This window comes from Oreochromis aureus, linkage group 17, assembly GCF_013358895.1.
Source record: "Oreochromis aureus strain Israel breed Guangdong linkage group 17, ZZ_aureus, whole genome shotgun sequence".
Lineage (NCBI taxonomy): Eukaryota > Metazoa > Chordata > Actinopteri > Cichliformes > Cichlidae > Oreochromis > Oreochromis aureus.
Window position 1 is genome coordinate 15,705,359 of NC_052958.1, and position 25,656 is coordinate 15,731,014.

At 39.4% G+C, this 25,656-nt stretch overlaps 1 protein-coding gene across 1 annotated transcript in view; it reads right to left on the reverse strand.

Annotated features, from left to right (window-relative positions):
• The window catches only part of ptn (pleiotrophin), a 48,990-nt gene extending 23,914 nt beyond the window's left edge, over nucleotides 1-25,076 (reverse strand). Inside the window, exon 1 of the mRNA XM_039600689.1 lies at nucleotides 24,937-25,076. The gene's annotated coding sequence lies outside the window, so the exon portion shown is untranslated. The remainder of the gene's footprint in view (nucleotides 1-24,936) is intronic.
• Between the last annotated feature and the right edge of the window lie 580 nt (nucleotides 25,077-25,656).

The following is a 25,656-nucleotide window of genomic DNA, read 5'->3' on the forward strand; positions in this document are numbered from 1 at the left end:
TTTTCTTTTTTTCTGTTGGACTTCAGTTGTGATTCACTCTACCTAGACTTTGCTGTCTTCCCTATAAGGAGCAACCTTTTCCTGCCTAAGAGTTTGAGATCCTTTCGTCTGAACAAAAACAGAACACCCACAAAGCAAAAATGTACAAAATCTACAAAATGTAGATAACTACACAGTAAATAATGTGAGTGAAAGCTTGAAAAAATGCTGCTAGGTGCAGTAATCCCTCCAGGTTCAGTGTTGAAGGAAAGTGAATCGTTTTCTCGTGGGACCGTAGGATGCCTTAAATGTGGCACGGCACCGTTTCTTGTGTGTTTAGGTGCAGATCATTAAAGGAAAATGCCACACTTGTGTTTTGTAAAGGTCAGACAATGGGGGAGAGGGTGTGTGAAGATGGTCCCTACTACAGTATCTCTCAGAACAGCCTGAGAGAAGCCTCCAGGGAGCCATGCTCCAGAACAAAAGCAGCATGTGTGGCATCCTCTGTGTGTGTTTCAGCTTGCGTGTATTGTGTTCTGAGGCCAAGTCTTCAAAATGAAACTAAGTCTGAACAGCAGTGTAAAATAGGCTTGTTTAATGATTAACAAAAACCAACAAAACCCCCCCAAAAAATATAATAACAAGGACGGCAGGCAGCGGCTGTGTGAGAGCATCAGAGCTGAAACAGACGAAATTGAAGACTTCGGTTTATGCATGAATGCCTCCATTACGATGATCGTATTATATTATACCCCCAAACACTCATTCATTTGCTTATCCTCCCTCTCATCTCCCCAGTATATTATTAGCTGCATGAGAACATTATGAGCCCCATACTATGGCTGTGACAAATTCCAGTCATCCCAATTTTTAGGGTTATGAAACTGCAATATAAAAAAATTACAGTTGTATTAAAATTTATTGGCAAATTAAAGTTTCAAATAATCTAACTATGTTTTTACAAAGGTTGCACAAAGAAAGCTGGCGGCTGGAGCACTGCAGCAGTCGAGCAAACTTTCAATAAAGTTTTCTTTTTAGTGAAGTAGAGATAAGTTGGTAAAATGCTGAAAAACAAACATGTTCTGCCTCCGAGGGTAAACATTTAAAACAAATATTAGTGAATGTTAAAATGTAAGATGCTGTGCACGAACATTTGAGTGAGGCCAAAGTTATTTCAGAGCAGCACTGAGACGCACTTTAAGTGAATCGGAATTTTATAAATAATTTGCATAATTTACAAAAAAAAAAACATTCCATATTTATCGTACACCGCTCCGCTGCTGCCATTTAATTAGGCATTTTTCTCGAATCAGGCGTTTTAGCTTCTGCAGCGCCTGATCGCCCCAATGTCTTCTGATTGGTTGGCTTCCATAAGCAGATTAACAACCCCCTGTAACAAACAGGGGTGTGAGATTATGAAGGCACCTGAGCTGCCATTTCAGTGAGTGTGGGGAACAGTGCACTGCTTCGTAATACTGCATTCTGGTTCGCTTGGAGTTCACTGGGATTTTTCTCCATCGTGTTGTGTTGTGTTGTTCCTAGGACTGTGATCTTCTGGTCAGAGATCTCAGATGTCATTACCGGAATCTGCTGGAGGCACTCTCCCACTCTCACCATGGGGATGTTACCTTCAACTTCTACATCTTCCCTTACTCCTCTCTCAGCCTTTGGTATTTTTCCAGCATCTTGTTTTCCTTCTACCTGATGCTGCTATTGCTTGGTGTAGGTACATCTGTTACCATGGATTCTTTATCTGCTTGTCCACAGTTACTATGTCCAGTTGGTTAGCCATCACCAATTTGGACTTCCAGGCCATGCTCAGCACAGATGAACGTTAACATCAGCAATGAAACATTAAGGATTAATGATTCATTCAGTTATTTATTGTCCAATAATTGATTTTCTAAATTACTCTTCAAAATTGTTGTTCAAAATTTGTTGTAGTAGACTGGTCAAAGTTGGTGCAGACTATACTGGTCTAAAGGCATAAAATGTGAAGAGTATCTAAGGGCCAACGGGGTTTCCAATCAGCATGAGAAATTGTTGTTTCAAATGAGAAAAATGTTATTTAAGCTACTATGAATATGTGATGAAGGCAGTAAAAGAATAATAACACTAGATGACAATTAAGAGCGAATGAAGTCAGATGTCTTTGGCAAAGATAGCAGAGATGCACACAAGACACTGGTGCCTTGGCACACTGGGGGCAGCAATACAGGACACAAAGAGATATAAATTTTTATGACACCATTAAAGTTCACATTTTGATGTTATGGGTTGGCCACCAAGACTGTAGTTTGAGTCCAGTTGGGAGCTTTGTGCTAGCCAATTTTATTTTAGATTTGTCTAGTGCTTTCTATTTTCACTTTAAGGAATGAAAAAAAGTAGTTTAATAAAGACTTTCGTTTTCATTGTTGTTATGTGACAGGTTGAGAGGGAGACCCTTCACTCTATTTCCATAAATCAAGTGTGTGTAGCACCAACACCAAAAGATAATGCTAGATGTATCTGTGAGGCAAAAGTGGACATATTAGATGGCCTGAGAATGAGAATGGCATCTTCACAAACAGAGAAAACCAAATAACTGTTATTCTCTAATGGATTCTGAAATAGCAAAATTGGTAACCTTTTTTCAGGAAAATTGTTCAAATTACACAACCACAAAACTGCAGACACTTTTGAGAGTTTTTCTGAAAAGAACAGAATGCACAATTCATATCCAAACTGCGAAGATATTCATAAATATTACTTCTGCATCTATTCCATTTTATAAGGGTTTCACGATAAAATCTAACACATTTTGATGGTAGGCTGAAAAGAAGGCTACTTTGAGTCAGCAGGTTTTGCTCATTGTAGAACACTGAAATAGAGGTGCCGTATTCATACGCTGGGCTATTTTTACCCTGTCCTTTAATCTCCATTCCTTTCTGTGAAGCTACAGTAGAAACACCTGTGTGCCTGGCTGCGGGGGACATCTTATCACCCACTACTTGTCCTTTTGCTTTTCTCTCCATTTGGGTACCTTTTGATTGCTTGAAATAGCTAGTCTTGTTCCCTTCACATGCTGGACCTGTGCAGGCTGATCCCCCTGGCAGCCACTGACGGTACAGAAACAGAGCTCAATGCTGCTCCATCCCTCAAGCCCCACACAGTAACATCAGCAGTCACCGCCTCCCCTCTCTCCGTTCTCAAATGCTTTCTCCTGCCTACTCTCCAAAGGCGCCAATTTAGAGGTGTCTGTCTAATTGAGTAGGCAACATTTATCTTTATGTGTGCGTGTGTGTGTGTGGCTAAAGTGAGTATGTGTGTGTCTGTGTTTCTCTTAGGAACCTGCTGAAAGCACCTTGAGTCACTTGTTCATTAAAGTATGCTGGATGAGAAAGCCTTTGCAGAGAGCGTGGGTAGTTTTGTCTGGCTTTTGATAAAGCCATGCTCCCTCCCTTTCTCTTTTTTCCCCATCCTCCCTGCCTCCTAAAATGACTTCTCGCTTTCTTTCTCTGCTTCTTATTCAATGTATTTAGCAGACAGTTATGCAAAAAAAATATTTTTTTTGTCCACTTGAGCAGTGCTTTGCATATCTCTGTGTATTTAATTTGTGCTTGTAAACAGACTGTTGAATTTCTTAATAGTGGTGGAAAGTCGGTGACAGCTTATTAAAGAGCCAAGAAATCACTCTTCTTGAAAGTGAGAATGGACTTCATCTGCAGCTGAATAAGGTACATAATGCTGTAGAAGATCTAGTTGTCAGTCACACCTCAGCTACAAACACTACAGTAAATTTGCACAATGGATATGGAAGATTTTAATTTAAAAAGTATCTACTGCTTTGTTTAGTACATTTATTTTAACTGTTTCAGTGTATTTTGTAAATATCAGGGTCTTTACACTGTGTTCATCTGTATGTAATGGACACTACATGAATGCCATTCAGTATATTATATATACAATTCAGTATATTACATATACTGACTTTTGCTACCGATTCAGATCTTCATGTGGTTGTTTTTTTTTTTCTCTTAGAAATCACATGAATATGCAACAACTGAGCAGTAAGCAGTTATAAACAAAAGATATAAGCCATGCCTTGCCAGTAAACTGTTGATTTCTTATTTTAAGCTGTCACAAATTAGTTCACCTTGAGGTATTTAGTTATATAAATAAAAATCCTGTGCACGACAGGAAACAGGAGGCTGTGTTTTAAACATTAGTCACCATTTTCATATTCTTCCTAATATATATCCCTCTGAAGCTTTCAAGAAGTGATGGCTTCCTGTCACCTCTCAAGTCACCTCCATTCACTCGCCAGTGCCAACCTACACAATAGTTGCCCTTCTCATCCATTTAAGCCATTGCAGGCTCTGAACGTCTGTAGTTTGATAACATTCACAAATGATAGGCTACCACTTTCAACTTACATTTTTCAAAAGAAAAGGTTCAATCACAGAGTGACCAGAGTCCAACAAACCAAAGATGTTGCACTCAGCATCTTAAGCTACCTGTCATTTTGTTACATTTTGCAAAGAAAATGATAAAATGGGTCTAACAATTTGTTTAAAATGTATATGTGTAAACATAAATGAAAATACAGTATATAAGGTTAAAACAGATTCGCTTGAAAGTCAGTGCCAAATTTGGTATTTATTCTTCATTTATTCTTCGCCGTCTGAACTGTGATAGGCAAGCATTCTTCTAATTCCTCGAAGTAGTTTGCAGGAATAGTTCTCCAGGCTTTTTGAAGGAAATTCCAAAAGTCTTCTTTGGTTGTTAGCTGCCTTTTGTTCTAGAACCCGTGTCTTTTAGATGGCCGTAGACACTCACTGTATAAAATTGCAGTTATTGCCACAGATTTGTGTGATCAGTTCTTATGTAATTTTATCTCTGTCTCCCTTCTTTAAGAACGGCTTCTTGACAGCCACCCCACTACTGAGACTACTTCTGATGAGGCTTTGGTAACAGTTGAAGGATCATCTGAAGATCATCTGATGGTCATGGGTTTTGTCTCACTCCCATTTCTTCTTGTTGCATGTTTAAGCTCTACTTGGAACCTTGTTAAGATTCAACCATGCAAAATATGATTTTTTTGCCATTTTTCAACTATCTTAAATTTTTGATCGGGACTGTATGTAGCATTTACATTCTATTTTGCAACAGAATATTTTCCAAAATTAAACTGTTGTGTCATTGCTCAATAGCATCACTATGTCAAACCTTAATGTAGCCCAATTCTAGCAAATGAATCACAGCATATTTGTCTCATCACTAAAACTACGATATGTTTTCAGAGATACAAAGAAATATAATAAGCAACTGATCTTATTACAGCAATTGCTTTTGTTCGGTGGGAGAATTACATTTTGTTTTCAAAAATGAAATGACTAATAGCTTGTAGGTGGGACCTGTGAAAAACTCCCTAAAGTTTACACAGGACTAATAAAAATCATTTAATTGAAGTCGATGCTGAGCTGCAATCAAAATAAACAGCATGAGTGAAGGTTGCTTATATATTTATATGCAGCATTGCACATAAGAGGCTTTAACGTTCAGAAAAGGAAGCAGAACAGAAATCTGATAATATAGTACGACAATATGGTATTATGGTATATGGCAGAGACATGGACTTATAAATAAAGTTTTCAATGTGTGTCTTTCAGTGGTTTCTCTTAGTTTCTTTTTGAGTAAGCTTCAAATATTCAGTCTTCTGTTTTGAAACCCTTACATCCATATACCTCACAGATGTAAGGGTCCGTTATGTCAATATTTCTACGTAGTAAAGGGAGAGGATGGGGCAGGCTATCGGGAAGGGCCATTATATTCTTTCGCAACCATGGCATCATATAACTTATATAAAAACCTTGAAGGTTATCTTTGCTGCAGCAGCATGACTGGTGCAATCCATGGAAAAGGTAGCAGTTACCATCACCACTGAAAGCATGCTCTCAGGCTGTTTGCATCTAATACTCAAAAACCTGCTTAAACATGAATAGAAAGAAAAACATGATCAGTGCTGCAGAGAAAGTGCACCAAAACAAAGAGAACTGCTTTCTTTTTCTTTTTTTCCTGACCTTGCAAAGTGTGCTGAAATAATGGATTTATTGATGTAATCTGCAAGTGATGATGAGAAAAGTGGTGAATAGCGAAATAAACATCAGAAGGAGAAAGCAGGTTCTTTTTTATGCTTAGCTATTATGTGCTATCTAGGAACAGAATGTTTTAACCTTGGAATTTTAGTGGGGTAATAAGCAGGTCTGGCCATTTTCAACAGTTAACTACATTCAGTGCTCCATAATTTGTAGAACTTTATTTAAAACTTTGACAGTAAATGGCTTTTTTTGTTGTGTTTTTCACATTATAGTCTAAAATCTGCTCTAAAACTGATTGCTGAAATGTTCATGTAGGTCTGCACCTAAACAGAAAGTGATAGCTTTGAAATCTAATTAAACTCTTCATGGTTGTTTTTTGTACATACACTAGAAGGTTCATGAGTAGTTTCTTTTACTGCTGATACACCATGATACTAGATCAGCATTTACTTTTTTGCTATGAAGTAATCCCCATAACAAACAAACATACAAAACTGCAGTAAAAAACATATATAATAATATATAATGCACATTGGAGTTCATAAGAACTCCAATGTGCAGAAGAACTCTTTGATCATCCACACAGTGGCTGACTTCCATCAGTTTGAATTTGGTCTTTCAATACTGCAAGAAACAATCTCAGGTCTTAAAAGATTTAGAAAGTTTATCGTAGCAATACCAAACTCCTTTATTTTGCATAGCCACCATAGAAACTGTTACATATAAAATCCCTATAATAAAAAGTTTAATTTTATTCAAAAAATTCTTACAGCAACAACAAATCTATTTTATCTAATCCCACTGATCCTAACTAGCACAACCTAATGTGTTTTTTAATTAGTTACTTATTATAATCCCATCTTACACTTCCATCCCACTGTCTCAAAAATGGCTACAAATACATTTTAAAAATGCTATTTCTTGACTTTGTGTTGCCAGTTAAATTTTTTTTGCCATAATTGTTAAATCTGTCCTTTCTAAAAAAAAAAAACATAGACCCCTTCAGAAAGATAAATTTGGGACTATTGGGAATCTCACATATATAATCAGTATATTCAGAGGCATCTTTGAATACACAGATAATCACGAATCGGAACAGATGTATCATCTCCTTTGAGAACCTCCTGTTGGCTGTGTGATGCCAAGGAGTGACGTGTTTCCCTTGTGCAGTCTGGCTCTTGAGGTAATTTGAATAATAATGACCGTAGGCTGAAAGCTTGGCACATACAGTAGGACTCCGAATTCAGCACACGGTTATGTACTATTTGCCACATGCCAAAGAAGGAGGTATTGCTCATCTCTGGATCTAACCATGATTCTAGTCTCAGATAACCTACATCTTCCACCTACACACACACCAACCTTTCCCCTCAGAGGTTTCCCACCCACTTTCCCCAAACCAGCCATCACACTGTGAGGCTGAGAGGGAGCAGGTTTACAGCCGTTGGTGGAGAGATAAAGCCCGCTGTTACCTGTAATTCCACACCGGCTGCTCCTGCACCGCATTATGGTCAAAACAACATGCTCAACGACTAAGAGTTACTGGGATTAACGCCAGACTGAGAGCCAGAAATACTAAGACAGTCAATATGGTTGAGTGCTGAAACGTCTTTTCTTGCCGTACTTCTGCTGTCAAGCACGGAAGTGCATCTGTAATTGCATTCAATTCTCATCAATGTGTGCAGGGAGTTTCTTCAAATTTGGCCAAACACTTACTTTGGCTCAAGGATGAAATTATTTGATTTTTAATGCCACAAGTGAAGATCTCTGTGATCTCATTCATAAGTTATCTGAGGATCAACTTTGATGAATGTCTTCAAATTTGGAATATGTCTTTGGACTCAAGGATGAGCTGATTTAGCGTTGAAAGGTGAAAGTCACCATGATTTCACAAATATTTTTTAGCCATAATTCAAGAAGTCACATAATCATGATTAAAATAGGATACAAACACTCAGTATGGTAACATGCCCAGACTATCTTGGTTTTATAGAGTTAGATGTGACAATATTTAAAGAAAAGCGGACTTAGATATTAGCTAACACTAGCAAGCGTGGTAAGCAAAGATGCATCTGTTGACTATATAGGTGCCTGCTAATTAGTGCTATGTAAGGCTCCAGTCACACAGGCATAGAGACCAGTCTGTGACACCCTAGCAACAACAGGCTACTGGGAAAGAATGTGTATTCCCTAACTGCTCGTTGTAGCTACAGGTAAAATCAGTGATTGCTTTGGTTGCTAGCTGGTGGCTAGCTAATTGTTGCACTCGCCTACAGTTTGTATAAAAGATGCAAACTTGTCTGAAAACACTCGTCAACTATTCACTGAAGGTTTGTGAAATCCAAGAAAGTGTAACGCAAACCAGAAATGAAGAATGTTCAAAGTCAAAGTCGTGCTTCCAGTCTCCAGCAACCTGACGTTGGCAGGGTGTCACAGATTGGTCTCTTGCCCTGTGTGACTTAAGTATTGCATACGAATAAAATTATTTCATGAAACTTCTTGAGCACCCAATTAATACAGTTAATGATGCACCAAGCAATATTATTTGTCAGTTAATTGCAAAAAATAACAACAAGAAAGAATTGCATTGCATTGTTTTAATTTTAATTACTTTTTTATGCGACTGTTGTTGTATTATGCACGTTATATTATATTTTATATAGGTCAAACTGACTACCGGAGACGTACAGCAGTCTAATTTCATATTTTCTTTTGCTGATGGTTCTCTTTCACTTAGAACTTATTCCATTTTTATCAAACAAGCCAGAAACCTAAAACCTGATTGGATTCCTTTTAAACATCCAGGAAAATTTACCTCAACAGGTGAGAGCTGTTGAGAGCATTAAATCAACGCTTTTCACGAGTTGAAGCAGATGAAGGGGAGAATCAAATTTATTTATATGAAAATGTCACAGATTATTACTTCATAGCTGCACTGCACGCAGTTCTGTTTGTTTCATTTAGTGAGTTTGACACTTAACATTGGTACAAATTTGCATATTCCCAGGAGTAAGGCTGAGTTGTGTAAATGTGTTTTGGTGCCATAAAATGTGACAGTGTTCACTGTTTTACCTTCTAGTAATTGAGATTACTTTGCTGCTTTTGAATTTGAGGATAGGTATGAAATATAAATACGCAGCCTTAATATAATAAATAAGCAATTTAATAGCAGTGCAATAGAGATAATAGTATATATTCGCATATGTCATATGAAAAAACTCACAAGTTAGATATTACTGCCAATCTGTAAAATCTTCTATAATGTGAAGCTACCAACTGTCCTTGTAACAGAGTACAACAGAGCATCAAGATCAGCTGTTAGAAAGAAAAAATGAGTGCCAAGAGCACTGGACATGTACTGTTGTCTGCAGGCAGAACATAACATAATGAGCATTATTTGGTGGCTATGTTTATCCAAAACATATTGCAGCACAGTGCTGGCGAGATTTTAGCAAACAGGCTGATTAAACAAATTTTTGAATCAGTTTTGTTGAGTGTGCGTCACAGGATGCAGGAGAAGGTTATCTTCTGTTGTCGCTAGCTGCGTTATTAGTTGTGGCAAAGCCCAAGACAGAATAATCTGCTTTCACAATATTGCTTTAATTTGGCATTTTCTGTTTTATTTTCTGGATGGCATTACTTTTTGTTGTGAGTAAGTTAGGGGTGAAGATGTGAGCAAAACTGTCAAGGGATTCATTATTGCTCTCCTCTTTACTACTCTTGCATTTTTGCAGCTCTCATCTTGTTTCTGGAGGGAAGCTGTGGTGACAATGGTGCAACATTAGCTTGAAAGTCATTTTAAAGTGTGCTGTCACTGAGACTTGCTCAAGATGAAGAAGTTTTGACTGTCTGACATCGATGCGAGACAATAACAGGGAAAGTGTGGGTGGATTGTGTTTATTCACTTTAGCAAAACAAATTGTGGTGGACAGCTCTGACAGCTCTTCCCACCATTTTTAGAATATGTACTGTTGCGTTTACAATCTTAGTGTCACACTTCTGCCATAGACATGAGAGAATATATACAGTCTGTGCTATATATATAAAGCAGGAAGAAGGAACATGAGAAGCTAGAAAAGTACCAAGGGCTCAGAGAAGAGCTCGAGAAGATATGGAGGGTGAAGTTAACAGTGGTCCCAGTGGTAATCGGAGCACTAGGTGCAGGGATTTCCAAGCTAGGCAAGTGGCTCCAGCAGATCCCAGGAACAACATCGGAGATCTCTGTTCAGAAGAGCGGAGTCCTAGGAACAGCTAAGATACTGCCCAGGACCCTCAAGCTCCCAGGCCTCTGGTAGAGGGCCCGAGCTTGAAGGATAGACCGCCCGCAGTTGAAATGGTACTCTCATTGAGCCCACATACTGTGAAGCAGCAGCGTTTTATGTGTATTCCTTCTGCCTTCTTGAAATAGATATTAAAAGTGCAGGTGAACAACAAAGATACAGTATGGTTTCTTTGTTTCCCTGAAGCCCTGATGATTCCCTTTCTGTGTGGCAGTGGAACAAAGCCTGACTGCAGATTACGAAAGCCTCACAAAGGCAAACTGTTGTAAATTTCCCCTTAGGCTGAGGCTCACCTCTGATCACACAGCAGCAGCGGGCCAGGAATAGTTGCAGTCCAACATCTACGAGATGCACGTCACACATCCACAACCGGTCAAACCCCCACAAGTGGTGCATAAAAAAATAGCCTATTGATTTTTAAAATAACAGTAATAGTCGGTCTCTACAGCCCTTTACGTCGCAGCATTACTTCAATATCTGTCCAATTTCAGGGATGACTGCAAGCGAGTAAGTTTAGGCCTTTTAATCACTAACCTGTATGCTTTAGCAGAAGCCAATCAGTTGTTATTTTCAACCACTTTCTCCCAAGGGCAATCTGTCAGTGACCCTTTGATTTTTTGGACCACATGTACCCCATACAATGGAGATTTCACTGTTAATTAACGCACATGCGTGCAAACCGTCTGCCTGATCCCATCTCAAGTTTAGAATATTTGCTTGATTAATATTCAGTAACAGGCTGCTCCCAGGAGAACAACTTGCAGAGAGATGGGATTTTAAGGCGCAGCGTTGAATAACGGTGTTCCTCCGCTGCTTTGGTGGGGGATTTGTTTCTCCCTGCAGTGTGTGTTCTTTTTGTTTGTTTGTTTTAACATTTTTTCCTTACTCAAATACCCCTTGTGGCTGGACTGAAGCCTAAAGACGGAAAGTTGGAGTTGAGATGAACTTGGAGAGGAGAGCAAAGTTGAGTCAGAGTTTATATGGGATTCAAATGTGTTGAAAAAGTAATGAACAATTGCGTTAAACTGGGATTTAAGTGCCTAAATGCCACGCTTACTCTAATGAGTACCTCTGCAACAGAGATAAGATTTCACTACAATCTAATTGCAAAATCTGTCACATTTGGTGCAACAGAAAATGTATTATGTAAGATTTGATCTCATAGAGTTAGAAAAGTATAATTGTTTGCAATGCAGCACACCTGTAAAAAGACCTTGTAAAATTACACTTCCGTCTTAAAGGCTCCAGCATCAATCAGGGGTCACTTCTCTAGGCTATTAAAAATTTTATCATATTCCCGCTGTTATCTTTATCTCTTTCACGCCTCCCTTCAGATCACTAAATCTTTACTCCATTTCTCTCCGAACAGTAGGTGGGCGTTTGAATTAGGATTTTTAGAGCTAAATGATGATCGTAATTTCTGAGTTCTCCGCATGATGAGAAGAACATAACTAATTTCAGATGGTTCAGCCACAGAAAATAATAATGCATATTCAGTAAAGTCTATTTTCCTTCTTAATGCACAGGAGGAAAAAGAACTGGAGAGTCTGCTGTGATGGTGATACTGGTCTCTTTTGATTTAACTGTCAGTAGAGGGCTCTCATGATCTATCTATAATGGGTCTGACCTCTCTTGCAGTAACTGTATTTAATGACACCCACTATCAATGTCCTTTCATGGCAATACTGAACAGCACTTTTCTTCTCCAGCTCACTCTGTTTTTCTGACTCAAACAATGGTGGGGATGGCCTTATCATTTACCTTAACTCACCATCAGACAGTATGTGCATCTTTGTTTCCTGCTGCTCGATGTTCCATTGATTTCCTCGCTGTGCTTCTGGACTAAATTATATCCACGGCTCTGTCTCTTTACTTTGACCTCCATGTGAAGGTGTTTGAAAGCCTTTTTTGTGTGTGTACAGTATCTCTCATATTGAGTGGATGACCTCATCAACTACACACTGGCCTCTTCTGGGTAAAATAAGTTATTGCCTGAAGAAAAGCAAGGGAAGGGTAGAGATGCTTTTTGAGGGAGATAGGATCATTTTTTTGTAGATGGAAGATGTCAGCCGTATTAGGGGTTCATTTAAGAATATCCTCCACGTTGATGGGTAGTTTTGGAGCGTGCAGCGGCGCAGAAACAAGAAAACAGATCTTCTTCGCTGCTCTTTGTGAACCCGTGTGTCTTCTCATCTCCCCATAACACTCTTATGGCAGGCTTTGAATTACCTGCCCTCATCCCTGCCTAAATTGTTCAAATATGTTAGAAGTTGATCAAACAGAAAGGTTTGCAGCGCACAGCCGACAGAGCTTCCCCTGTGGGCTGTTGGGGATCAGACATGAAAACAGGAAAAGAACAAAGGCTTGTCGGGACAGTTAAAAGATGTCTGGACCACAGCAGCCCATCAAAATTTATTCAGTGAAACAAGCATGAAATACCCGCCATCTGCAAGAAGCTCTCAAACATGTCAAACTCCCCTCCGGTCTTTGAGAAAATGTGCTGTCAAAGCAAGGAGATTCTTACATATGAAAACTTTACCTAATCTTTGTTTTCTCCCTGGCATAAATAAATAAATACTCCCTGCAAGTCATGTTTATATCAATGAGTACATCACAAACATTTAGTTATGACAAGAATCTTAAAATTATCTCTGTATTGTTTGTGTATAATGGAAATAAATATCTGAAACAGGGAAAGACTATACAAACATTTTCTCACATTTACATATAGAAACCAGGATTATAAAGACTGTTTTGATTCGCACCGTCTTTCAAAGTAACCAGAAAGCTGGGGACAAGCAGGTGAACATACTTAAGTATTTGATTTATGTGTGTAAGACTGACAAAAGATGTGTCGACCTTTGGTTTTTGAAGTCTCAGCAGAAGCATTATAGCTACTACCAACTTAGGACCAAAAACTTACTGTACTTGGACATAAGTGTGAGTTATCAAGCTGCAGCTATACAGAGATAACGATATCTGCTAATTAATCTTAAATAACAGTAACTTTTATAGTGTCATCCTGTAAACATGTTTATTTCTGCTGGCATTTTAATACAAGCCTTTGGGGACGAACTCGATTTTGTGTAAGCTCAAGTGAACATTCAAGGAACTGTAGTAGTATTTTGATACTTCCATAGTGACTTCATTTTTCATCCCTATATGCTGCCACTTGACATTCAAAAACAACTCCCGATAAGGACTATCTGTTCAGCACCATGCAGTACACAGAACATCTCAACAACAAGTTACTTGACGTAGTGGCAAACAGTCCGTTTATCTTAGGACTTTTCTGAGGCTGAAAACAAAGTGAACTTTTAAAGTTCTGCCTCGTGTCCCTGGTATGCTCACCACTTATTTGGCTTTGAAAAGGATCAGTATACAGTGCTTTGCATTTGGCTTGCTGCTACAGTAAGACATGTCTGTGCTAATTTATAAACTCTTTTAAGAAGGCATTTCATATTACTTTTCTTTCATCTTGTCTTGCTTTTATTGCAAGAATGAATGATGAAAGTTAAGTGTGGCAGGAGATATAAATGTGATGGAAGAGACTACATAATTCAACAGCAGTTCTGTGCATTCAGTGTCATGTTTTTGTGGTTGCCATATTATAAAACTTGTCTGTTTGTTTCACCATGAAAAAAAAAGATTTTGTAGAAACATGCAGCAGACAAATAGAGCAATTTTATCTTGTTCACTCCAGTTTGTAATGATAGTGTCATTCAGTTCCTATGCCGCCAGGCTCCACATGACCTGAAATGAATCACACATAGCTTCCGATGTACTATTCTAGAATCCAGTGACAGTCTTATTTCCAGCCATCGATGAAGCAGGGGTAATGTTATTTACTGAGAATGCACGATGGACAAAGATTGGACATCCCTGATCTGTCAAGGACATGACTTTTGGCCAAAGCAAATCCTTCACTTTGATTGCATTGTCTTTTGGGCCATTCGGCACAAAGCGATCAAATTGGTAGTGGTGGTGGTGGTGGACAGGGGTGGCTGGCTAATGTGTAGCATTTCTTTGATCAAGCATTGTTTCCCAAAGCTAAGTTTCTAGGAGAAAAAGGAAATCCATTCTTTAAGCTCTACAGACGAGAAGCGCAATTCTTCAGAGTTTCTGAAGCCTTGTCATTAGTCTGACATAAGCAGAACTGTCATGGTTTAAAAAAATAAATATATAAAATAAAATAAAATTACTAATCTAACTTTAAACACACACAGGCTCCATTTAGGTCTCCTCAGACCTGACATGGGCTGCCCACATTCAGGTCCAGACCAAGAAGGCTAGGCAGCGCCTGTATCACCTCCGACAACTAAGGAAGTTCAGGGTCTCTCCAAAGATCCTCAGGATCTTCTATACAGGCGCTGTGGAGAGTATCCTCACACAGAACATGACAGCGTGGTTCGGGAACAGCTGTGTGAAGGACCAAAAAGCTCTCCAGAGAGTGATCCGTACAGCAGAACGCTGCTGCAGGATTGCTCTCCCCCCACTTCAGGACACCTACACCAGGAGATGCAACGCAGATACTGAAGGACCCGTCCCATCCTGGCAACAAACTGTTCCAACTTCTACAATCTGGTAGAAGGTTCCGCATCATCCGGGCAAGGACAGAGAGACTCAAGAAGAGCTTTTATCCTCAAGCCATCCAGGCCCTAAACCAACACCCCCCCCACACACACACACACACGCCATCTCACATCATCTATAATTGACTGAGACTCTCCTCCAGACACTCAATTCCTTTAACTTCCTTTAACTTTAAATATGTTTATATTGTCCATTCTGTAAAATAGTCAGATGTCTATTCATATTAATGTACAGAATTCACCTGCTGCTGCTTCTACTGCACATTCACCCAATGTATATACTATATATATATATATATATATATATATATATTTATAATGTTATTCCTCTACCCCCCCCCCCAACACAGATAGTGTTGTTTACAACACTATCCAACCCAGCGTTCTAATAGTCCACATATATTAAAGAAAGTTCAAACATCTATAGTCATAGTAATGGCATGGACTTTATGATAATAAGGAATGAAAATGTATACAATTTTTACTCCTTTAAAAATGTTGTCCATTTTCCTGCCAAAGTCATTTAGTCTTTTTGCTTACACATACAATGCAGTGTTTACTAAAGTTCAGCTCACAGATCCATCCTATTCACCATCAGCCTGCTTCTGCAGTAAGCTATTTCCATCCATCAGGAATGCAATGCACCAGATTTTCTGGGTGCCCACCAGTGTCATTGTCTACATTCATCTGCACAAAATACTATTTGCTCCAGCTTTATTTACCAAACCATAAATGCAGCAATGCTATATGTGACACAATTTACAAATAAATAAGGGAGCCCATTTTGCTGCATGGACAGATCCAATCATTCCTATTCAAAGTGAAAACACAACTCAGAGCTGCTGTGCAAATACCAGCAGCCCTTCTGTGACACAGGCTCTTTTCGGCTGTGGGATGGGTGTAGGGTTAAGAGGTGAGCTGGGGAGTCAGAGGAGTTTACATGGTGGGAGAGAGCGGCTCTTGCCTTCAGTCACAGCCCAGGGCATTAAACATAACCTTTCAACTTGCCACCAAGCATTGCAGCAGTCAGAAAAGACATCAAGTCCTTGTGTATGAACAGAATGTGGTGGGACTACTGCTAGGACTGACACACTCTTTTACTTTAACATCTGCTAAGTAAGCCATTGCAGTCGAGGTGGTTTTACTGTAAAACGAGTGACCAAAACTGACATGCAGATAATTCAGTAAGAGGTTGTTGTCTCTGCAGAGCTTATACAGCAAAATAATACATAAATGACAAGTTTCTATAATAAAAATTGAAATGTTTGGCAAGTAGTTAGTTTATTTATTTCTATTTTTTGAGAAACACAACATTATCAAAGCAAAACCCTAAATAAATGTAGAAATGGGAAAGGTAAATGAGAATTTCATGCACCAGCAAATTTTCATCTAATTCTCTTAACTTTGTATATAAAAAAGTCACCAAAAGTGTACCTTCATACAAAAGAACAAAAGAAATGTATACTAATTCATTTTGGTTTGCAATGGCAGATTAAACATCACTGTTTTCAGAGTCATTTTAAGTAATGCACTAATTAAGGAATGCAAATATTGAGTTGGGGGGTTGAGGTGGGGGGTTCATTCACGCTGCAGACACACCCGGTTGAATTCCCGCTAGTGTGGCTGTTAGGTTGTTTGTAGCCAGTGAAGGTTCATGTCCTTGTCATGGCAGTGACTTGCTCCTCTGTTTGGTTGCCTGTAGCATTCCCAAGCCAAGCATGAGCGATAACTGTAGTGTATGGAAAATTGGCCTTTCAAATTAAGGCAGTACTCTGATTTTCTCCATATTCTCTGATGATTACGTTTAAAGGTCACTCGGGTACATAACTGAACTTTTCAAAGTACAAATGGCAAATGCTAGAGGTTCAGAAATTGACTTGCAAAAAAGGGTGCTGTAATATAATTCTTAGGGTCAAGTTCTCGGGCTCTGCAGTACAACTCTACATGTTTCTTGATTATGCACAAGTGGCCAGCTAGGGTCCAGTGACAACTAAGCTCAATTCTGTGGATTTGTTTAACAATCTTTACTTTAAAAAATCTCAATCAAGTATGAAGCTCAGTTAGTGGATAAACATAACAGCCACCAAGTTATTTAAAAATGCAAATAACTTGCATTTTAAATGCAAGTTATTTGACTTGCATTTAAAATGCAAGTCAAATAACAAAAGAAGCTCACATTCAATATAACATGTACACATATCAGATTTACATTAAACCAAAGCTTTGTAGCTTAATATATAAAAAATGAATTAGCATTGAATGAAAGAGTATTAAACATCTGATATACAGCTGCATGTCGCAATTCCAGTTTTGACTGTTAAACTACATTGTAACCCTCAAACTGCTTTTTTTGAAGCAAAGTGAAAAAGTTAGGCCCTCTCTTTTCAAAAATGTCCTCATTTCATTGGCAATAAACTCATGCTGGTCCTCACTGAGATAGGTTTACGAGTACACACAAACACAGAGAGAAAGGGGGAGAATAATCCTAAAGCCAGGTGCTTCTTTATAAACATCTCTGATCTCTAAAGTGCAGGTTTATTTTTATTTATAGTCTGGTTTGCTGTACTTGGCCGCCATCAATCTTGGTGCCAAGCACACGAGAAGAGGTGTTGTGAGTGAGATATGCCTTATTCTCAAAAAAATGTTTAAATCACTGTTCATGGTGACTGAACTGGTAACACTGACATACCCTGTAACAGAAATTAAAAAAAATAATGTCACTCCTCTAAAATATGTTTTTTAAATAATTTTTTAAATTTTGTAATCGTGATAAATGCTACAGTTCTTGATAAATGATTGATGATTCATGATTCACTGGTAAATGTACAATTACCAGCAACAACTAGAATTATGTACCAAAATTATGTACATTCCCTCACACTGCCAAAACAGCTCCGATGTCTGACCTCCAAATGTGTCCAGTGATGTCTGGAACAGGGATATTTGCAGCTGATGATTTAGACTATGCGGGTTGCAGAGCTGGCATTCATCTTGTTCCAGCATCCCATCGATGCTTTCAGAGTATTTGTGGACTGGTGAGAGCTTTTAATTTTTAAATCTTCACATTTACAGTTCCATTGACGGCTACTGTCGTCTACTTTTTACATGTATGCATAAGTCGGGGTTGCCTCTCCCCTCGTGGCATTTTGAGTTATTTCATGAGAAAAGTTGTTAAAAGAACATTTGCTCTTTCATTTTTGTTTCTAGAAAGTGAAGAAACAGTGGTCAACTCTTGATTAATGTATAATGATGATCCACTGCAAAATAGGGATGTTCTCCCTCTCGACTTACTTAAGTTTGTTTGTTAATTGTTTTTACACTGAATAACAGGGGGAATTTCCATGAATATTTTTATACCTATTTAAATGGATTTGTGGCTGACTCAAGTTCTTTATGAAGTTCCAGTGTGGACACAAATGGGTTAAAAACAAAAATGCCATCTGTTGGGTAATTATATTACCCTGCCATATGGCTCTGAATGTTTTACGTAGGTATTGTATTTGATTTTTTGGTTGCAGGTATTTGCAGGAATTCTGTCTTCTGCACATATCCTCTCAGTGCCCCTGTACATCAAGCACAAGAGGTTTACATGCCCCTTGAGAGTCAGGGCTCCCTTTGGGACCTGTGAAGTCTTTGCTAGATACTGTACTGGGAAAGATAGGTGAAAGGAGTAAACGTCTCAAGATGTCCTTTCCATAAATGCATCAGGCTGTAGAGTCCACTAAGCTAAATTGCTCCAAGAGGTAAAGAATAGGAATTCAGACTGTGTTTTTGCTTTCTTCTTGCAGGATGCAGCCTTGTACTGTACTGTCATCATCATGTACTGAACAGCATGTGAATTGTTGCTATACTAGCCCCACTAACATCTCTAAACTCCAGTGGAGAAAGAGGGCAAGGTCACAGCCCTGGCCTAGTGTTTATGGTCAGATGGAATGTGAACTCCGGGTGAGAAGAAAGGGGGGAAGTTATAATGAGGCATCCCCCCTCTGCCGGTTGTTTGTTTGGACAGACCGGCTGTCTCACAGCACAAGCTGTGGATGGAATACTAATGGATATGACTAATGATTCTCTCGCCTCTCTCGATTTCTCCAGATTCCATCCCACTCTACTCTTTCCTCTCACTCCTCCATCTCCCATTGCCTCTTTGTGGAAAGAAACTCCTGAGTAAAGTATTCAGGATGCTTAATTCTGTTCAAATTAACAGCGATGGAAACTAAAATAGAGCAAGTAACAACACCTCCACCCCTACTGATCCTGCTATCTAATCACTTATTGGTAGGTGGACATAAAGCCATCCTCAGTGTTTGTAACCATGGGCCTATCTAATCCCCTCCCCATCCATCATAGGCATTTAACTTTCCAAATCATACTTTCTCTAGAATGTGGTACCCTGAGGTAAGAATACAAAGACATCCCAGAGCTGCAGAAACTCTCCACTGGGCCTGATTAAAACCTGCTGAGATTTAGCCAAGGATTAGAAACCCCCTTTGGCATGAGGAGGCTATATAAACTGTTTCAAATTATTTTTATGTTAAGTATTGACGATTTTGCCCTTCAAGCAGCCAAGTAACCACTATTTGGCCTAATAAAAAGATCCACAAGTAAAAAAGAACACATCATTTTATTGAGTCAGTTCAAGAGAATTATATATTTTACAAAACTGGCTCCCTTTCATGTGATCACAGCAATGGTAATGTGGTTAGATTTCACGATAAACAATGCAAACCATTCTAACCAGAGAAGAGTCTAACCTCTGTGCATCATTGTCATTAGCAATCCAATTAGCAGTGCGACTGGGATAGAGAAACTAAGTGGCAGACGGTGTTCCACAGTGATGCTCACAATCAATTTAACTTTCCATTCAACATCACTGGTCACATGATGTTGAACAACAAACTCCTGCATCCCTGTGCATAAGAGCAACCTACTCCCATCCATATCAGATTTTCTTTTCTTCATTTTATACCCTTTCATAGTTTATGGCTTGCAAGGATCAAATTCTCACTATAGGAGCGATTATAATATCACTAATAACTCTCTTGGCAGATCCACTGATGGCTTCAAAGCAGCTAAAAATCATTCTAAATAAAATGAGATTCCATTGATTGAGCCTGTACATTATAGTATTTAGGTGGAGCTTTGCCAACGTATTGGCTCTATGTTATTTAATAGCCCCCTTAGGGTTTACTTGTGAGCCATTAAGCAAGGTTCTGGACTGGAGAGAAAGTTACTGATGTGGCTTACTTTATTTCTGCTGTACCTATTATCAACAGAGAAAGATTTGCAGAATAACCAGATTTTAATTATTAAAAAATGACACAGTCTCCAAGGAATTACTACTAAACTTGTGCTATTATCTAGATGTTATAAATGTGCTTTTGCCATTAGCTTTGTTGTAACTACAACTAAAGTATTGCTGTTTATTGTAAAATCCTGAGTTTCAAGCTTTCCCTTTGTGTTGAGAGACAAGATCACCCTTCAGTTTATTAGAGGAATACAAACACTACCCATTCCCCTGTGCTTCACACTCTAAGGCATGTACACACAAAAACCTTGAGTGAGGGAGCACCCTCAGGAACTGTATTCCCTTTATGACATTTGCTAAACATATAGTACATCTGTTCAGGGTTTCAATCTTGCACACCACTTGAAATATTTAACCTGTTTGAATCATTACTTAATTGTTAAAATGAAGATATATTTTAGTTTCTTACATTTACATTGTTTTATGAATTACAGTTGGGTCAAATCACATTGTAAGGGTACATGTATGTAAATAGTCGGGAGCTGCCATGTAGTGCCTCAAGTGGCTTCGCTGAGTAAGGCAAGAAACATCAAAAAAAGATCGAGAACCCGTGCACACACTCTGGTGTGTGTGTGTGTGTGTGTGTGTGTGTGTGTGTGTGTGTGTGTGTGTGTGTGTGTGGAGCCGAGGAGTAGCTGTCTCCGGCGTGTCTCACGGTTTGACTGAGACCAAAAGGGGGATCCAAGAGGTCAGTCAAAAAAGAAGTTGCGACTGCAGCAAGTTTAGACGGAGTTTCGCTCCATGCGGGAAGCTTGGCTTGTGTAGCCGCAACGTGTGGTGCTGCAGGCCATCGTGGAAGTAGACAGCGTGGTGGTGGGGAGTTGGAGTGAGAGCTAACCTTAGCTGATTTCAACTGCAACGGTGATAGGTCTTAAAGAAAAGCACAGCTGAGTTTGGCCCTTAAGTGAACGTTCAGAGCAAGGCAGCATGGCTAGCTGCCTCGCTGGGTGCTAACGAGTCTCTTGGAGGGCTTTAGCGACCTCACTTAATGTTGCCCGTTGCTGGTCTGAGTTTGTTCTCACCGTCGAGTCCGTAGAATCTGCTCAAAGTGAGTCAGCGGTGAACAGGTTACCCTGCCATCCAGATGACATCCTGGTTGTTCATCCGGCTTTGTTAAGGTGTATTTAAAAGCGCTGCCTTCTCATAGCCCAGTACTTTCGCCCAGAGACAAAGGCATGGTTTCTATTTTCTTTTCTTTTGTGAACCCAAGACTTGATTCCTCACTCGGGCTGCTGTACCTCTGGTCAGCTTAACAGACTAGGACCCCGCAGTCATCTCCTGTTCACCACAGTTACACCTTCAAAGAAGAGACTGTACATGGTTTCATATTCAATGGTCATTTTTTGGGGACTCACTAGTAGAAACTGGGACTATTTCCTTGTGAACATTGTAAATTGTGTTATGTTTGTGATACAGTGTTAATCATTCTAGAGGGGAGAGTGAATTCATGTAATCTGGAGACCCTTGGCCTTTAAAAGAGGGTTTCATACAGTTCTATCCTCATTCTTTTAGCGCTCTGAGGAGAATTTCTACCTTTTATTTTTATTATTTTGTTTGTGTTGGGATTTTTGGACCCTTTCCATGGCTAATGTAAACCAGGGGTTTTAAAACAGTGGGGAAGTGGCTGTTTCATGTTTATGTTGAATGTATTTATGAGGATAAATACATGGCTCACGAGGTAAAAACAATACTAGCCATGCTAGCACAGCTGCACAAATGCATCCAATTAAGTCTTACATCACAGCTGCATGTTTACTTCCTCAGCAAGTACAGAAATTCACACCCAGCCATATGACCTTTGCCCTATTTTCCTTCAGTCATTGACTGAGGGGCCTGAGGCGAGTTTGTCTGTATTTGTGCATGTGTGTAAGTGTGCGTGGGTGGCTCTGTGACTGAGTGGAACACTAATGAGCCAACTGATTATAGTGGAAAGCCTCAGGTTTTCATTAGCTCTCAGAGGATCGAATACTAGATCAAACCAACAGCATGCCAGAGAGAGATGCTGGCCACAAAATTTCACTGAAAAACTTCAAAATCTGTACAAATAGCAAGATGGAAAGTTTTACCTTTTTAAATCAGATGTTTTAAAACTTGCTTCTGATCAAAAATAAACTGAGAAATTCACAATATGCCTCTATACTATGGACAAACACAAACCCTGGTTTGTGTAATTGAATTCTTCCACAAAAAGCATTGATAGCGTTTCCAGTGAGCTTCCTTAGACAACAGGGACAACCCCCCTACAAACCTAGAGGTTTTGCAGACAGCTTTGATTGTCTCACCCTTTCCTGTAGTGAAAGAGGTGCTGGCTTGTTCTCTGTGAGAACATCAGCATTTCCACTCTTGATTATTAACCCAACAGACCAAAAAGGTGGGCTCTTTGCAGCAACTTTTTATTGCCACAACTGCAGAAAAAAAAAACTATAACAACCAACAAACTCAGGAAATGTGATAGCAAGAGCTCTCTACTCAGTTTATCAAATATTTAAATGTTTAAATGCACTAAATTGCAACTATCAAGGATTAAAGAACGAGTGGTCAGCAACAAGATTGATAGTAAGCAAACCCATACTTTTGCCTGAGAACCCAAAGTACTGGATGAGGTAAAAATTAATCTTGAGGCCAAGTTGATAATATCTCATCCCTGCTACAGAGGCAGGGAGAATTTAACAGATAGAGTAATGGGTTGCTTTGCCTCAACTGTAGGGTCCAGTGGTTCTAGAGTGCTACCCATATAAGGCAGTATGAATCAAATATGACTCAGTTCTGCTGCTTTTATTTATTTTGTTGCCACTTGTAATAACCAAACCTTTGGAAATATTTAATAGTTTGTGTTTAACTTTTTAAAACACAAAGTATTTTTAACCAGATTTATTTACTACCAAGAGGTGGGTAATCTATAAAAAAGACACCAGAATAATCATTTAAGGGTCACATGATTGCTTTTTCCAGCTCTGCTTTACTGCAGATTTTACTTCTAGCCTATTGTCTTTAGAGATTGATGGTTAGGACAGTTCCTTGACAGGCCTCTCTACTGGCATCCTTCCTTTCCTCTTTTCTTCTATTCCCTTTCTTTATCTTTTCCTCCCTTTCTCTGTCGGCCCCCTGGACCCCATCAAGTCTCATTCTGTACATCCCACATGTTAGGGGTCAGTGCATACCCCACAAAAATAAACCAGCCACTCAATGTGAGGATCTTTGTGTATGTCCTTACCCCCCTAGCCTCTTTCTCCATCTCTCTCTCACTCAGTTACTTGCGCCCTATAGATGAGAACTGGCTCCATTCACAGTGTCCCCTCCCCCCTGGAGCGAACTTCTCGGGGCCCTAACAGAGTAATTCTATGCCTTATTGCTCCAGCTCCTCCACGGAGAACTTTCTCGCCAAAGCATTTGTAAGGAATGAACTGGCTTTGTGCTTAAACACATTGACATATAGGTGACATCATGTGGTGAAGTCTGGGGGTCAAACATTTAAAAAAGAAAAAAGGGCAGAATGTGTGAAATGTCTCTTAAAGGCCTCCAAGTGGCCATCTTGGGGGAAAAAATGCCAAGATTCTTTTAGAAATGAAGCAGTTTTATGAGTTTGCCCCTGCTGGCTATCATCCAGCTTAATCCACATTGTGTTCTGACTTCCTACAGACCAAAGCAGGTTTCTCAAGCTCATCTCCACTTCATGTTTAATCTCCCCCTGCTCTTTCATTAGGACCACACCATGTGTTGATTCTGAAGAAATGAAGCGGACACCTCATTTCGAGCAAGAATGAGCCAGAGAAAGCTTTTGTCCACAGTAGGAATGCCCATAAGACAGAGAGGAACACTGTTTGGTCTGACTCGGGTTGCTATACCGGAGCTGAAGAAAGCCATGGCAACGCAAGCAGAAGGTCTACTGGATCACTTAGTGCTGATACAATACAGCAGCTCTGGGTTTGTCATTCCAGTCAGGCCTGACCCAAATTACGACATCCTGGGAAAAAGTAGCCCACTTCAATCAGTGCCCACGCACAGACAGACTTAATTTGGGCCAACACATATTTGGCTGATAGCAGTAATAAACAAAACATATGAATGTTTGAAGTCTAATCACTGAGAAAGAGGGCCTGTTAATGATTTAACAGTAAAGTCCGTAGCCCATGGCTGTTGGATTACTGGGTCTTTCCAATTGTTTACACAGTATGTCTACAAGCCACTTTTCCATCTGCTGTTATAATTCTCAGCATTTTAAGCTTAATAGTCTTTTATATTTTCATATGTTTATTATCTCCTATCAACAGCCTCAAGATAAAATCTGCTTAAAATGGGAAGAACAACAAAGAATCAATTAGGACCATGTCTACACAAGTTTGGTTTTTTTTGTTTGTTTGTTTGTTTGTTTTTTTACCAAAAGGCGAAATATCAGAAAAATGCACAATTTCAAAACAGTGTTGTGCTTGGAACAGAAACTTTTGCTGAGTTAATTTTTGCAACTTTACTAAAAACTTTACTTATTGCAAGTTTTAAAGCCATATGAAAACAAGCTGGATGGATTCTAGCAGTCCTGGAATCCATATAAATCCCATCCCAAACATACAGAGTGAGCAGACAGACCAAAAATCATACAAATTTTAACGTCAAGTTATTGCTCTATTAATCACCTCAACATTACATCACCCCTCAAAAGCTACGTATCAATAAGTGTAGACCCAGAAAAAGAATCCACTTACTTTGTGTTGGAGGTCTGGTAGTTGTATTTCAGAGCTTAAAGCAATAGTTTCTCCAGGCTCTTTTCATCTGCACCTCTGCCCTGCTGCCCTGCCTCTCCAATACTATTTGTCTTTGTGGGCTGAGCATTCGATAGCAGTGTAGACTTTTTTCTTTTTTTTGTGTCTGTTACATGGGGTGAGGGGAGGGTGATGGGTTGGGTGTTGAATGCCGGGTTTCCTGACTCGTGATCAGGAGCTCATTACCCCCAAGGTCACTCCAGGGACGCTACGGCCTGGCACTTATGGAGACACCAGAGAGAAGATGTAAGATGGTGGATGAGAGTGTGGGAGAAAGAGATAGGGGGAGAGAGCAGTTAAGAGCCAAAGTGTTTGGGAGATCTATGGGGACCGGGAGAAAAACCTGTGAGGGAAAAGAGACGGACAGATATATACAAGCAAGAGAAATGAGACGCTGATACAAATGCCAACAGAGAGGCAGATATTCAGGAGGAGTGAGCTAACGCTACAATGAAATACGTCTACGTGTGACTCTGAGCCCACAGAGTGAGCAAGCTGAGAACAGCAGTCCCACCAAACCACACAGTTACATAAAATATCCTGTTGATCTATGGAAAAGTGAGTGCAAAGCAATCAATAGAATATTGGCAAACACCAGCAGGGCTCTGGGTTTGTTTTTGAGTGCTTTATATAGGCCAGTGTTTCCAAAAAAAGAAAACAAAA